Here is a 12,999-nt window from a genome sequence, read left to right as displayed (position 1 = left end):
CTGGTGGTGTGATGGTCTCCGTTCACGTGATATTTTGGCTGCTTTCCTTCCTGGGCATTCTGCGCGCCGGGCCGGGCCTGTCAAAGCCCGACTTGCAAAGTCTAGGCCTGAGCCTGGCCCGGCCAAAAAAACCATATATAAGCCTGAGCCCGGCCTGAAGGGACAAAATGAACCAATTTCGGGCTGGGCCAGGCCGGGCCTCCATGTAAACTGCCTGATTTCCTAGGCCTGAGCCTGGCCCGACATACGCAACGTGCTGCATTTTCAGGCCTGAAGACAAAGCCTGACTCGGCCCGGCCAGGGTTTTTTGGGCTGGGTCGTCGAGCCGGGCTGCCCATGCCCAGGTTTACACACAGGTACAAATAACAAGTGAACAACATACCACCTCTGCCTCCGCACGCCGACATTCGCCCTCAATATGCAACTAGCCCCTCTCTCTCTCCCCCCGATGCGGGGTTTAGGCGCAGGGGCGAAACTCCCTGTAGGGCAAGGCAGCGGGCCTCGCCTACCTTGATTTTGTGCAAAAACAGTTTTGTACATGTACGCATAAGTTGGCTGGTTGTACGTGCATGGAGTCACGATCGCTCGAATAACGGGGGAAACGAGAGGGCCTAGTTGTTGGTGCAGCTTTGGGCCACATTTATTTGGGCCCATGAGTTCTTGCTGGGCCGAACAACCAAATTACCGAAGCGAACAAGTCAATGTCATCTACAAGATCGCGTCCAAGGTAATATCCAACCGACTCAAGCAAATACTTCCTGATATTATCTCACCAGAGCAGTCAGCTTTTGTTCCAGGCAGATTGATCACAGATAACATCATAACAGCTTATGAGTGCTTGCATTTTATGAAAAGGAACAAAGCCAAAAAACACCAGTCCTGTGCCCTCAAGTTAGACATGATGAAGGCCTATGACAGAGTTGACCCTATCTCCAGGCAATAATGTTGAAGCTGGGATTCACTCCCAGGTGGGTGGACATTGTTATGAGCATGGTATCTTCAGTGAAATTTTCTGTCTTGTTCAATGGTAAAAGGCTTGAGGAGTTTAGTTCGTCACGTGGTATTCGACAAGGGGACCCGATATCTTCATACTTGTTCTTGTTAGCAGCAGAGGGCCTTTCGTGCCTGTTAAAATCACAAAGAGAGTCATCCAGCCTAGGTGGGATCCGAGTGGCACCTACGGCGCCACTAGTTAACCACTTATTATTCGCTGATGACAGCCTGCTGTTCTTCAAGGCTAACGGTGTGGGGGCTACCGAGGTGAACCAAGTCCTGGATATTTACTGCACGGCCACAGGTCAGCGGATAAATTTTGACAAGTCATCTATTTTCTTCAGTAAAGGTGTCCCCGAGGTGGTTCGCAATGACATTAAGAATATCTTGAACGTCCCTAACGAAACTTTGAATGAGAAATACTTAGGTATGCCCACAGATGTGGGAGCCTCAAAAAAGGGCGCGTTCAAATATTTAAAGGACAGATTGTGGAATAAGATTCAAGGCTGGGTTGAGAGGACGATGTCCTCTGCGGGCAAGGAGGTGTTGGTCAAAGCGGTGGCTCAAGCAATACCTGTCTTCTCCATGTCATGTTTCAAATTTCCAAGGGGCCTATGCGAGCATCTCAACACGTTGATCAGGAAGTTTTGGTGGGGAAGCAAGAACGGCCAGCGCAGACCACACTGGGTCTCCTGGCAGGCTATGACTCAACCAAAAAGCATGGGAGGCCTTAGCTTCAAGGATTTCGAGCTGTTTAATCTTGCTATGCTGGCTCGTCAGGTTTGGCGTATGTTACAGGATCCCGACTCCCTCAGTGCGCGTATATTGCAGAGTGTTTATTTCCCAAATTCCAGCATCCTTGAAGCTTCACTTGGGAGTCACCCGAGTCAGGTCTGGAGAGCCCTGATGGAGGGGCGAGATATCTTAAAGTTGGGCTTAATCAAGCGCATTGGCAATGGAGAGAGCACGGACATTTGGACAGAAAACTGGCTCCCACGTCTAGAGATGATGAGACCTTATGGATCTCTAGCAGCGGCACCACCAGTCACGGTTTCGGAACTGATAGATCACACAAATGCAACATGGAACAGGACATTGATCAACCCCACATTCCTTGCTTTTGACGCTAAATTAATACTCAGTATACCGTTGCCCACAACACCCATGCACGACTTCTGGGGCTGGGCTCACGAGCGCTCGGGCCAGTTTACGATGCGGTCAGCATACAATATGCTCGTGGCGACGATGCAGCGAAGACAAGCTTGGTTATATGGTGCATCGGGATCCTCATCTTCGCATGTGGAGTCCAGCTCATGGAAGTCTCTCTGGAAGACGGAGGTGCCTTCGAAGGTTCGAATGTTTTTATGGCGGCTTGCGAAACAATCACTGCCAACTGAAGATGTGAGGGCACACCGGAATATGTCGACGACGAGCACATGTGGATTTTGCGGCGCTCCGGACTCCTGGCGACACTCTTTGCTCGAGTGTACTGTCTCGAGATGTACTTGGGCGCTCGTGGACGAGGAGTTAGGCTGCGACATTGTAGCCACAAGTGAGAACCGGGCCAAGAGCTGGCTCTTCAATCTGCTGGGGTCCCTCTCGCACGAGCAGTTCACCTTGGTGGCAGTGACGCTTTGGGCTGTCTGGACATCTAGGAGGAAAGCTATACATGAAGGAATTTTTCAGACTCCACATGCAATATCGGCCTTCGTAACTAGGTACATTAAAGATCTTGATGTGCTTAGAAAGCCCAAGAAACATAGTCGGACTACGACTGGGAACACAAGGGCAGCGAGACCGAGGGCACCCCCGGCAAACTATGCAAAGATCCATGTAGATGCGGGCACCCAGTCGGAGAGAGGAGGGTCAGCAGTTGCTATATGCAGAGATAGCCAGGGTCTTTACTTGGGCAGCTCAGAGCTCGTCATTGCAGGGGTATGGGATGCACCAACGCTGGAAGCCATAGCATGTCGCGAAGCCGTGGCGTTGGCAGAAGACCTCAACCTACATAACTACATCGTGGCATCCGATTGCAAACAGGTTGTTGACGGTCTAGCCAAGGGAAGCCAAGGAGCATATGGTGCTGTAATCAGAGAGATTAGACATAGAGTTCCATCTACTAGCAAGTTTATTTTTGAAGGGCGTGCGGCGAATGTTGAAGCCCACAAGTTAGCTAAATATGCTTTGTCTTTACTCCCAAGGCGTCATGTGTGGTTTGGCCAGCCACATGATCAAACTTGTATCCCACTCTCTGTGGATTTTGAGTAATAAAAGGCTTTTACCCCTAAAAAAAAACCCAGCAGATTACCTTACCATTAGAAGATGTTAGAAAAGCACCGCAAGATGAGCACCATCCCGGTTTGTTCCCTGTGTGCCGCCAAGGATTCATGGAAGCGTTCCTCATTGAGTGTTTGATGACCCGATGTGTCTGGGGTTGGTTGATGGGGACTTATTGGAGCATATGATGGCTATGAACGAATCAGACCACAAATCATGGCTATTCTCAATGTTTGAGTCCATATCACTTGAGCAACTTACCCGTTTGGTGGTCACGCTGTAGGCGATCTGGACGGCGAGGAGGAAGGCGATTCATGAGAGAATTTTTCAAACTCTTTTTGCTACACATGAATTTGTGACTCGGTACATCTTGGAACTTGATGAGCTAAAAAAATGCATGTAAAACCTATATCGCGTGCAACACTAGTGGAGAACACTTCGCCCTGAAAATTTCCACCTGATGGGTCCGCCAAAATTAATGTGGATGGTGGCATCTCCAGGTCAGGCTTATATGGTATAGCTGCTGCGGTCTGTAGGGATGACCAGGGATTATATTTGTGCGATTTAGCTGTTGTCTTACCGGAGGGTTACTGATCTTGCAACCCTGGAAGTTATTGCTTGTGGCGAAGGTATTGCGTTTGCTATGGACATGAGTCTCCAGAGGGTGCATATTGCGACAGATTGTCTAAACGTGGTAAATGACATCGCCACTTTTCAAGGTGGTAAATATGAGGTGGTTATCAAGGATATTAATGCTTCTAGATCTTCTTTCACCTTATGCATTTTGTCCATGAAAAAAGAGGCTCAAATTATGAAGCCCACAATCTAGCTAGGTTTGCAACTACTTTAGATGAGGGGACACACATGGCTTGGTCTGCCCCATGACACTCTTTGTATTTCGATGATTATTAATCAATAAACCTAGTGGATTGTGCTAAAAAATCAACCGATTACCCCTAAAAAACTACCCAATCGATTGTGTGCAACAAAAAAAGATTCTCAAAAAAAAGGTACCAATATGGCGAGCGGCTAGGGCCTATGGACAGCGCCAACAGCAGGAAGATGAAAATCGTTCCCTGGTAGCACCAGCTCACACGTCTCAGCCCTCATGGTGTACAGGTCGTAGGCAGGCAGGGTGCAACAGCGAAGGTGTTGCCCGCTATTTTGATAATTCTCTTGAATCACGTACAATTATGAGTGTGGGGCTATTTTGATTTTACATCAACTTTTTTATGCTTTAGGGTTTTCCCTACCTTAACAAAAATTCGTCCTCCGCTACTGGTTAGCTAGCACTTGTTCCGACGAGCAGGCACCCGCAGCCCATCCTCAAACTCAAATGAGGACCTCAATTCCAACATTTATTCATTTGCATGCTATATATTCGACAAAATGTATGTTACTGCATGTCTGAAAATTTTAATTAATACCGTGGAGCAAGTGATTGATGTTGATATTGGAATTGAAGGATTTTAAAATAAGTTTACCCTAACTCATATTATCTCGTAGGGAAGGAAAAATTCAAATGGTTTATCCTTTCTTTTGCAACGTTAGAGACTTCTGTTTCTTTCTTTCGCTTAACAAAGCAGTTGGTTGCTGGTCAGATATAGCATGGACATACTTCCTTTGTAACTTAACATAAGACGTTTTTTGAAACTATGACACTATCAAAAAAGTATTATTTAAGTTGCAGAGGGAGTATATCTTACTAACTTGTTCCTAGATATTTCACTACCCATTTATCTCGGCGTATGAGGAGAAACGTCCGAGCTTCAGTATCTCCAAGATATTTGAAGTCCATGATAAATCTTTTCCTTTCATAGTCATGTTAATACCATGACATATTGTGTAGCTTACTCTATTGTTTTTCTTTTTTGAGACTCATTGTGTTGGGTCCAAGTTCCTTCATAATGCTTGGGAAAAAAAACCTTTGTTTGGCTCCCAGATCCTCAAGTTACTCGCTTTAGCACTCATTTTGGTGATTATAAAATTACCTTGGTAGCTCATAGTACTTGGTAAAGATGACACCTAAAATTCCCTAGTGTTTCTTGCATGTTCAGCTATCTTCGCTTGTCATTTTGATAATAAAAAGAGAGATCCATATATTTATCTCTAGGCTTTTCCATTTCAAATTTTGAGTAACTTTTTTCTTTATGCATCTACATTTGCAATTTACATTCATACCTTGTACCATGTTGGCATATGACTCATCTATCATCCTTTAGAAGGGAAAAATGTTTGCTTCCTAGGTTCTGACATGAGAAGTTGCTTTTTTATAAAGTGGAGCGAAAGGCTATTTCGAGATGCATAAGCAAATTGAGGAACCTGATCCATGCTACCAAGTAGCAATGTTTGCATCATCTTATGATTTATGCAGGAGAGGTTGTATATACTAGAGTATGCTGAAAAACTAGCCTATGATTGGTTTGTGTAGTGGTTACTTGTTCGTCTCTATTTTTGCATTATTTTTACATATAAAAAACTTGTAAATACATGGATGTTTCTTCTCCATACTCTTGGGAAGGTACAAAATTTCTTGGATAAATATTTAAGTATCAGTTCTGGGATAATTCTTTTATAAGGATTACTAATTGACACAAAAGATCAAATAAATTCTCCTCTCCATATGCTTACCAATGTATTACATATTTTTGAATTTATGATGAACCACCGAATTGTTGGGGAACGTAGTAATTTTCAAAAAAATTCCTACGCACACGCAAGATCATGGTGATGTATAGCAACAAGATGGGAGAGTGTGATCTACGTACCCTTGTAGATCGACAACGGAAGCGTTAGCACAACGTGGTTGATATAGTCGTACGTCTTCACGGTTCGACCGATCCAAGCACCGTTACTCCGGCACCTCCAAGTTCTTGGCACACGTTCAGCTCGATGACGATCCCCGGGCTCCGATCCAGCAAAGCGTCGGGGAGGAGTTCCGTCAGCACGACAGCATGGTGACGATCTTGATGTTCTACCATCGCAGGGCTTCGCCTAAGCACCGCTACAATATGACCGAGGTGGAATATGGTGGAGGGGGGCACCGCACACGGCTAAGGAACGATCACGAAGATCAACTTGTGTGTCTATGGGGTGCCCCCTGCCCCCGTATATAAAGGAGTGGAGGAGGGGAGGGCCGGCCCTCTCTATGGCGCGCCCTAGGGGAGTCCTACTCCCATCGGGAGTAGGATTCCCCCTTTCCTAGTCCAACTAGGAGTCCTTCCATGTAGTAGGAGTAGAAAACAAGGAAGGGGTGCAGCCCCTCCCCCTAGTCCAATTCGGACTAGGCCTTGGGGGGGCGCGCGGCCTGCCCTAGGCAGCCCCTCTCTCTTTCCTGTATGGCCCAATAAGGCCCAATACTTCTTCCGGCGAATTCCCGTAACTCTCCGGTACTCCGAAAAATACCCGAATCACTCGGAACCTTTCCGAAGTCCGAATATAGTCGTCCAATATATCGATCTTTACGTCTCGACCATTTCGAGACTCCTCGTCATGTCCCCGATCTCATCCGGGACTCCGAACTCCTTCGATACATCAAAACTCATAAACTCATAATATAACTGTCATCGAAACCTTAAGCGTGCGGACCCTACGGTTCGAGAACAATGTAGACATGACCGAGACACGTCTCCGGTCAACAACCAATAGCGGGACCTGGATGCCCATATTGGCTCCTACATATTCTACGAAGATCTTTATCGGTCAGACCGCATAACAACATACGTTGTTTCATTTGTCATCGGTAGGTTACTTGCCCGAGATTCGATCGTCGGTATCCAATACCTAGTTCAATCTCGTTATCGGCAAGTCTCTTTACTCGTTCTGTAATACATCATCCCGCAACTAACTCATTAGTTGCAATGCTTGCAAGGCTTAAGTGATGTGCATTACCGAGAGGGCCCAGAGATACCTCTCCGACAATCGGAGTGACAAATCCTAATCTCGAAATACGCCAACCCAACATGTACCTTTGGAGACACCTGTAGAGCACCTTTATAATCACCCAGTTACGTTGTGACGTTTGGTAGCACACAAAGTGTTCCTCCGGCAAACGGGAGTTGCATAATCTCATAGTCATAGGAACATGTATAAGTCATGAAGAAAGCAATAGCAACATACTAAACGATCGGGTGCTAAGCTAATGGAATGGGCCATGTCAATCAGATCATTCACCTAATGATGTGATCCCGTTAATCAAATAACAACTCTTTGTCCATGGTTAGGAAACATAACCATCTTTGATTAACGAGCTAGTCAAGTAGAGGCATACTAGTGACACTCTGTTTGTCTATGTATTCACACATGTATTATGTTTCCGGTTAATACAATTCTAGCATGAATAATAAACATTTATCATGAAATAAGGAAATAAATAATAACTTTATTATTGCCTCTAGGGCATATTTCCCTCAGTCTCCCACTTGCACTAGAGTCAATAATCTAGATCACATCACCATGTGATTAACATCGATAGTTCACATCATCATGTGATTAACACCCATAGTTCACATCGCCATGTGACCAACACCCAAAGGGTTTACTAGATTCAGTAATCTAGTTCACATCGCTATGTGATTAACACCCAAGGAGTAATAAGGTGTGATCATGTTTTGCTTGTGAGAGAATCTTAGTTAACGAGTCTGCCACATTCAGATCCGCATGCAAATTTCTATGTCAACAATGCTCTGCATGGAGCTACTCTAGCTAATTGCTCCCACTTTCAATATGTATCTAGACCGAGACTTAGAGTCATCTAGATTAGTGTCAAAACTTGCATCGGCGTAACCCTTTACGACGAACCTTTTTTTCACTTCCATAATCGAGAAACATATCCTTATTCCACTAAGGATAATTTTGACCGCTGTCCAGTGATCTACTCCTAGATCACTATCGTACTCCCTTGCCAAACTCAGTGGTAGGGCATACAATAGATCTGGTATACAGCATGGCATACTTTATAGAACCTATGACTGAGGCATAGGGAATGACTTTCATTCTCTTTCTATCTTCTGCCGTGGTCGGGCTTTGAGTCTTACTCAACTTCACACCTTGTAACACAGGCAAGAAACCTTTTCTTTGACTGTTCCATTTTGAACTACTTCAAAATCTTGTCAAGGTATGTACTCATTGAAAAAACTTATCAAGTGTCTTGATCTATCTCTATAGATCTTGATACTCAATATGTAAGCAGCTTCACCGAGGTCTTTCTTTGAAAAACTCCTTTCAAACACTCCTTTATGCTTTGCAGAATAATTCTACATTATTTCCGATCAACAATATGTCATTCACATATACTTATCAGAAATGTTGTAGTGCTCCCACTCACTTTCTTGTAAATACAGGCTTCACCGCAAGTCTGTATAAAACTATATGCTTTGATCAACTTATCAAAGCGTATATTCCAACTCCGAGATTCTTGCACCAGTCCATAGATGGATCGCTGGAGCTTGCATATTTAGTTAACACCTTTAGGATCGACAAAACCTTCTAGTTGCATCGTATACAACTCTTCTTTAGTAAATCCATTAAGGAATGCAGTTTTGTTTATCCATTTGCCAGATTTCATAAAATGCGGCAATTGCTAACATGATTCGGATAGACTTAAGCATAGATACGAGTGAGAAAATCTCATCGTAGTCAACACCTTGAACTTGTCGAAAACCTTTTGCGACAATTCTAGCTTTGTAGATAGTAACACTACTATCAGCGTCCGTCTTCCTCTTGAAGATCCATTTATTTTCTATGGCTTGCCGATCATCGGGCAAGTCAACCAAAGTCCATACTTTGTTCTCATACATGGATCATATCTCAGATTTCATGGCTTCAAACCACTTTGCGGAATCTGGGCTCACCATCGCTTCTTCATAGTTCGTAGGTTCATCATGATCTAATAGCATGACTTCCAGAACAGGATTACCGTACCACTCTGGCGCGGATCTTACTCTGGTTGATCTACGAGGTTCAGTAGTATCTTGTTCTGAAGTTTCATGATCATCATCATTAGCTTCCTCACTAACTGGTGTAGGTGTCACAGAAACAGTTTTCTGTGATGTACTACTTTCCAATAAGGGAGCAGGTACAGTTACCTCGTCAAGTTCTACTTTCCTCCCACTCACTTCTTTCGAGAGAAACTCCTTCTCCAGAAAGTTTCCGAATTGAGCAACAAAAGTCTTGCCTTTGGATCTGTGATAGAAGGTGTATCCAATAGTTTCCTTTGGATATCCTATGAAGACGCACTTCTCCGATTTGAGTTTGAGCTTATCAGGATGAAACTTTTTCATATAAGCATCGCAATCCCAAACTTTAAGAAACAACAGCTTAGGTTTCTTGCCAAACCATAGTTCACATGGTGTCGTCTCAACGGATTTAGATGGTGCCCTATTTAACATGAATGCAGCTGTCTCTAATGCATAACCCCAAAACGATAGTGGTAGATCGGTAAGAGACATCATAGATTGCACTATATCCAATAAAGTACGGTTATGACGTTCGGACACACCATTATGCTGTGGTGTTCCATGTGGCATGAGTTTGTGAAACTATTCCATATTGTTTTAATTGAAGACCAAACTCGTAACTCAAATATTTGTCTCCGCGATCAGATCGTAGAAATTTTATTTTCTTGTCACGATGATTTTCCACTTCACTCTGAAATTCTTTGAACTTTTCAAATGTTTCAGACTTATGTTTCATCAAGCAGATATACCCATATCTGCTCAAATCATATGTGAAGGTCAGAAAATAACGATACCAGCCGCGAGCTTCAACACTCATCGGATCGCATACATTAGTATGTATTATTTCCAATAAGTCAGTTGCTCGCTCCATTGTTCCGGAGAACGGAGTCTTTAGTCATCTTGCCCATAAGGCATGGTTCGCAAGCACCAAGTGATTCATAATCAAGTGATTTCAAAATCCCATCAGCATGGAGTTTCTTCATGCGCTTTACACCAATATGACCTAAACGGCAGTGCCACAAATAAGTTGCACTATCATTATTAACTTTGCATCTTTTGGTTTCAATATTATGATTATGTGTATCACTACGATCGAGATCCAACGAACTATTTTCATTGGGTGTGTAACCATATAAGGTTTTATTCATGTAAACAGAACAACAATTTATTCTCTTACTTAAATGAATAACCGTATTACAATAAACATGATCAAATCATATTCATGCTCAACGCAAACACCAAATAACACTTATTCAGGTTCAACACTAATCCCGAAAGTATAGGGAATGTGCGATGATGATCATATCAATCTTGGAACCACTTCCAATACACATCGTCACTTCACCTTTAACTAGTCTCTGTTTATTCTGCAACTCCCGTTTCGAGTTACTAATCTTAGCAACTGAACTAGTATCAAATACTGAGGGGTTGCTATAAACACTAGTAAAGTACACATCAATAACATGTATATCAAATATACTTATGTTCACTTTGCCATCCTTCTTATCCGCCAAATACTTGGGGCAGTTCCTCTTCCAGTGACCAGTCCCTTTGCAGTAGAAGCACTTAGTCTCAGGCTTAGGACCAGACTTGGGCTTCTTCACTTGAGCAGCAACTTGCTTGCTGTTCTTCTTGAAGTTCCCCTTCTTCCCTTTGCCCTTTTCTTGAAACTAGTGATCTTGTCAACCATCAACACTTGATGCTCTTTCTTGATTTCTACCTTCATCGATTTCATCATCATGAAAAGCTCGGGATTCGTTTCCGTTATCCCTTGCATATCATAGTTCATCACGAAGTTCTACTAACTTGGTGATGGTGACTAGAGAATTCTGTCAATCACTATCTTATCTGGAAGATTAACTCCCACTTGATTCAAGTGATTGTAGTACCCAGACAATCTGAGCACATGCTCACTAGTTGAGCGATTCTCCTCCATCTTTTAGCTATAGAACTTGTTGGAGACTTCATATCTCTCAACTCGGGTATTTTCTTGAAACTTCAACTCCTGGAACATCTCATATGGTCCATGACGTTCAAAACGTCTTTGAAGTCCCGATTCTAAGCTGTTAAGCATGGTGCACTAAACTATTAAGTAGTCATCATATTGAGCTAGCCAAACGTTCATAACGTCTGCATCTGCTCCTGCAATAGGCCCGTCACCTAGCGGTGCATCAAGGACATAATTCTTCTGTGCAGCAATGAGGATAAACCTCAGATCACGGATCCAATCCGCATCATTGCTACTAACATCTTTCAACACAATTTTTCTCTAGGAACATATCAAAATAAACATATGAAAGCAATAAAGCGAGCTATTGATCTACAACATAATTTGCAAAATACTACCAGGACTAAGTTCATGATAAATTTAAGTTCAATTAATCATATTACTTAAGAACTCCCACTTAGATAGACATCCCTCTAATCTTCTAAGTGATTACGTGATCCATATCAACTAAACCATAACCGATCATCACGTGAGATGGAGTAGTTTTCAATGGTGAACATCACTATGTTGATCACATCTACTATATGATTCACACTCGACCTTTCGGTCTCCGTGTTCTGAGGCCATATCTGCATATGTTAGGCTCGTCAAGTTTAACCTGAGTATTCCGCGTGTGCAAAACTGGCTTGCACCCGTTGTAGATGGACGTAGAGCTTATCACACCCGATCATCACGTGGTGTCTGGGCACGACGAACTTCGGCAACGGTGCATACTCAGGGAGAACACTTCTTGATAATTAGTGAGAGATCATCTTAAAATGCTACCGTCAAACTAAGCAAAATAAGATGTATAAAAGATAAACATCATATGCAATCAAAATATGTGACATGATATGGCCATCATCATCTTGCGCCTTTGATCTCCATCTCCAAAATACTGTCATGATCTCTATCGTCACCGGCATGACACCATGATCTCCATCATCTTGATCTATATCAATGTGTCGTCACACGATCGTCTCGCCAACTATTGCTCTTGCAACTATTGCTATCGCATAACGATAAAGTAAAGCAATTATTTGGCGCTTGCATCTTATACAATATAGAGACAACCATAAGGCTTTTGCCAGTTGCCGATAACTTTAACAAAACATGATCATCTCATACAACAACTTATATCTCATCACGTTTTGACCATATCACATCACAACATGCCCTGCAAAAACAAGTTAGACGTCCTCTACTTTGTTGTTGCAAGTTTTACGTGGCTGCTACGGGCCTAAGCAAGAACCAATCTTACCTACGCATCAAAACCACAACGATAGTTTGTCAAGTTGGTGATGTTTTAACCTTCGCAAGGACCGGGCGTAGCCACACTCGGTTCAACTAAAGTTGGAGAAACTATCACCCGCTAGCCACCTTTGTGCAAAGCACGTCGGGAGAACCGGTCTCGCGTAAGCGTACGCGTAATGTCGGTCCGGGCCGCTTCATCCAACAATACTGCCGAACCAAAGTATGACATGCTGGTAAGCAGTATGACTTATATCGCCCACAACTCACTTGTGTTCTACTCGTGCATATAACATCAACACATAAAACCTAGGCTCGGATGCCACTGTTGGGGAACGTAGTAATTTTCAAAAAATTTCCTACGCACACGCAAGATCATGGTGATGTATAGCAACAAGATGGGAGAGTGTGATCTACGTACCCTTGTAGATCGACAACGGAAGCGTTAGCACAACGTGGTTGATATAGTCGTACGTCTTCACGGTTCGACCGATCCAAGAACCGTTACTCCGGCACCTCCGAGTTCTTGGCACA

Source organism: Triticum urartu, chromosome 2A (genome assembly GCF_056163025.1).
Source record: "Triticum urartu cultivar PI428250 chromosome 2A, HENAU_Tu73, whole genome shotgun sequence".
In the NCBI taxonomy this organism is placed as follows: Eukaryota; Viridiplantae; Streptophyta; class Magnoliopsida; order Poales; family Poaceae; genus Triticum; species Triticum urartu.
This window is presented reverse-complemented; position numbering follows the sequence as displayed.